Below are 4,616 nucleotides of genomic sequence, written 5' to 3'. Positions count from 1 at the left end.
ATGAGACCCAGAGGAGGGGGAGAAGCATAATGGCAGGGAGGGGCAGTGAAATGTAGCCACCCCAAGGACACTGCACTGAGATTATATTTAATGATCGCAGCACCGCTGAGGGAACATGTCCAGTAACATGTACTCTTGTAGAAGTAAACTTGCACAGTTATTGTTACTGTGTTTTTGCATAGTAATCAACAGAGGAGAAGTGCTTTAAATCGGCTTAGTCCAGATTTGGATTGTTTCCACTGTGAATCTGAAGATTGAACTCGTAGGATTTTAACATATATAAATAAATAAAACTCCCTTTTTTTTTTTACTATGCAACAATACTTTGGACATGTTAGGTCATGCTCTTTTGGCTAAGGACAACCATCACATTCATGCAGCCATGTAACCCATCTAGCATTTGGTTTTCCAGGACTGCTTCTGTGTTGATGGGCATGTTTACTGCAGCTGAGAAGCAGCACTTCCTCATACATCATATCTCTTTACACCGTATGTGACTCACCAGCGAACCTTTGAAGAGCTGGTGCAAGCGAACAAAGAGAATGGGAGACAGAATCAGAGTCACAGTGACGTGTTGGGGGAAATTGTTCCCACTGAGATGACAGAAAGAAAACTCTACACTAACCTGCTGTCACAACAGTGGAGGAGTAAAAGACAAAGTAGTGATGGTTGTGTTTCCTGACTGGGTCACTGCATATCATCATGTTAATTAGAAACCTTACAAAAAGAAACAGCTAAAGATTCTTTTGTTTGGGGGATTTGTCCTTTATTTGGGGTTTGAATGGACTAATTGTATGTAGTATATACACTGAAACAGTTTTAGCTAGAATATCTGTAATAATCTTATTTGTTTAACTCAAGACAGCTAAGACCTCATAATAGTTATTATAGAACTACACAAAATAAGGACTATGGATTATGTCCTCCCTTTCTTATTTTGGAACTGTATTCTCTTCACGGTCAGTATGCAGAAGAACACTTGAGACAATCATGAACAATATCTGTGTAACATTATAACATTATGAGCATGTGTTAAAATTGAGTTGAGAAAGGGGAACCTGTGCTTAGCCTCCACTCTATATTGTTTGATGTTACAGATGTATCATAAAATAGTCCAAAAAAGTGGGATTACCTCCTATAGGTTGACATTTTCACATTTTTCTTTGATGCCGTCATTCCCTTGACTCTCTCATGTATTTGGTCTTTTTGGTGAGTTATGACTCACATTAGGCTCTTTAAAAACAGAAAAATAAATAATGGTCTAATACCATGGATACAAGCTTAATGAGGTGCAACCACCAATATTTCTCTAAATGAAAAACCTGGCCATTAGATTTACTAAACCAACAGATTGTTTGAGAATTGGTCCACTGCCTAAATATATTCTCAGGTTATTCTCATGCTGAGATCTGAACCGGTAAATCATTACTAGAGAAGGTTAAACATAGTATTAGGTTAAAGCATTGTAGTAATGATTGTATTGGAAAGTTCATTACTGTAATGAAAAAAACATGGTCTAAACAGAGATCATGGGATGTGGTATATTAAAGCTTCATTCTGCACTGAACACTTGCAAGAAGCTCGTGGGAGGCACAGTGACCTTGAGCCATAAGAAAGCCCTATAAAGAGAAAGTTACATGTTTGACTCTTATAATGGAAAATAGATCCCCATCAGTAGCATTTTAAGGAATTCGTTTTCAGTCACTTTAAATGAGACTTATGTTACCGATGCACAGCTTGCAGGAGTACATGAATGTGTTAGTGATGCAGGCTCTTTTCCAGTGAGCTCAAACTTGCTGTGGCTCTCTCCCAGGCTGTCTGGGCATGTGCAGAGAAGTACTGCAGTGCTGCACTGTGAAAAGAGAGAACAGAGAGAGAGGAGTTTGGAAAGTGAGACGCTCATTCCCTGCAAAATTCTCACTATCATGCATTGTGTAAGATAACATTTCAAGGATAAAAGACTGTATTTGCTAATATACCTCTGTTGCATTTACAATACAACCCCTTAAATTATTGCATTATAGATGTAATGTAGGGCTGCACATCCTTTTCTCCAGTTCAATTCAGACAGTTTCTTGCAGACATCTCAAGGACAGCCCCAGAGACAACCAAATCCCATCACAGACAGTTTTAGACTCTTTGTTTGTTCCCAAACAGATTTTTTCCTTTTTCCATCGAACACTTTTTTTTTTTCATCTAAATTAATTTTGGGTTCATTTGTTCTCTTGATGGTGCAGATTCTTTCCCTATAGATGCAGTAAAGACAGGATAAGAGTTTCTCTTGATGTAGCACTGTGCAGTGGAAAAAAAAAGTTCCACCTGTGCTCTAACCAATCGTTCTACATGAGGAAACATGCAGCTCAGATAAACAGCACTAAAACTGATTAGACTGAACAGTAAGAACAGAAAATAGATGTGAGTGAGGCCACTCAGTGTCTTAGCTCAACCTATCAGTTAGTCTGGAGTGTGGCAGCCAGATGGACACACGCACGCACACGAACAGAGCTCTGATTAAAGCAGAGATGCCAACAGTCCTGGTAAACAAGCTTTAACTACTTATAACCAGAAAGACCCCTTGATAAAGCATTAAATTGAATCATGGTTAATTGCTTCCTTTGTGGTTGTGTTGTTTTCTGCAAATTGATAACTTGGCAAAAGCCTCACAGGTAATTAGTTCTTATCTCTGAAAAAAAAATATTGTGAATGAGGTTATTAGTCCTGTAGATTTGATCAACTATCAACCTGCAACCCTAATTGGCTACTTGTGCTGGTGCAGGCTTTATCACTCTGCCTCTTGGGCTTCTGAAGCATCAAAACAGGTGGAACATAAATGGCACAGCATGTGTACCTCAGAGTCGTGACGCACCCTGGTATTTCTAAAAGCTGTCATCCATTTTGTGGGCAATGATGACGATAGTGGTAAAGGGGGCGTGGGGGTTAGAACTCTTGGTTGAAAGGGCCATCAAGTGGCTGGAAAGTGAACTGCACCTTCAGATTGCTATAGAGGCTCTGTTGTAATAAAGCAAGCAGACAGTGAAATGCTGCTTTCCCTTGAGCTGAAATGGTCATGCTTGAGCAGGCCCTTTGAAAAAGGCCCAGGGTGTCATTTTATACTGAATGATGCTAGAAAAGGCACAAGTTCCAGGCTCCAATAGAAAAGAAACTTGAATGTAAAAGAAAATAATGTTTTAGGTTTCTCCTGAATAGACACTTTGAACCAGGATATATTTCAATTAAAGTTAAATCATACCTGACTGACCTCAGGGATTGAAAAGCAACCATAGTGGCTGTAAGTGACACCACAGTCCTTTTGTTTCACTGGTATATCCTTTACAGGGTCCTCAGTGGCTCTACTATGCTGCTCCCTGTAATGTCACACTGCATTCCTGAGAAACTGAAGAACTCTTGGGTTCTGCAGGTGCTAGTGAACAATGTTTACACACAGATCAGGCCTGTTGGTAGAGGTCACACAGAAGTCAAGGTCATTCAGAAGAAAGCATATTAGTGGAGCTTAGATCACTTGCTCCAACATAGTGAAGTGAGATGGGTTAAAAAAGCATTAAAGTTACAATTTGTGGCTTTCACTAAATACAGTACAGTAAAGGTAAAATAATGAATTCACTATAATAATTTGTTAGAATGAGTGAAGCTCAACGAGGCACACATTGTTGATTAGCAGCGTTTGAATTCCAAGGTTGGGAACATAATCTGCTACTTTGGACATTACCTAATGAAGCACACAGTGTGCCAATGGGCATCAGATTGGAAATACATCACATTTGTCCTGAAATCCTAGTAGGGGATAGTTTTTCTAGATGTTTAATTAATTCACAAATCATTTCTCTTTCAGTTTGCTGCTCAGCTTTGTTTATACACCATAAACTCCCAGTGTTTAGACTGTAAATTAAGACGGTAATGTTCTTTGCTTGTACAGACACTGAAAACAATATTTAGTTAAATTATACTGTAATAAGTTACATCAAACGTGACCAATGATTTAAGGCAGCGGTCTGAGTTGCACAGAGCCATAACTCATTGACGTTTTGTTGTTGAGATGAAAACCTGGTCTTTTCAAGACACATCATCAGTTAAGAAATCAATCAAAAGTATTTTGAAATATTGTGTGAGGCTTCCATATTTGAGCTGCATATTAAAGTTCCACCAAATGTGATTTGGTAAATATAAGTCAAATACTTCATGTAGTAATCCTGTGATTTGAGAGGTCCTCACTTTACTACCCAACTAAACATGACACACTAAATATGTGCATCACTGTGGTCTAAATTTTCATTTCCCTAAGTAATTACATTTCCACTTTCCAGGTATCTTATTTATTATTTAATTAATGGTAATATAGTTTATATATAATTTATTACAAATGCTTTATAGATCAACCCAAAGGTTGTGAAAAACACTCCTCTGGCTCCTCAGCCAATCTCTCTCACTCTTGAATTTATTATTGATTAATTGTTATTTCGATAGCAGCCGCGCGGTGGTAGCAGAGATGTAGACATCATGACGCACGAAGCGCGTCTACTACAACGTAGGTTACCGTGTGCGGAACCCTACTGACATGTTCCGATCATTTTTGTCTCACCCACAGAGAACCAAAGATA

This window comes from Mastacembelus armatus, chromosome 12 (genome assembly GCF_900324485.2).
Source record: "Mastacembelus armatus chromosome 12, fMasArm1.2, whole genome shotgun sequence".
Classification (NCBI taxonomy): domain Eukaryota; kingdom Metazoa; phylum Chordata; class Actinopteri; order Synbranchiformes; family Mastacembelidae; genus Mastacembelus; species Mastacembelus armatus.
The sequence above is the reverse complement of the archived record's forward strand: the minus strand, read 5'-3'. Positions refer to the sequence as shown.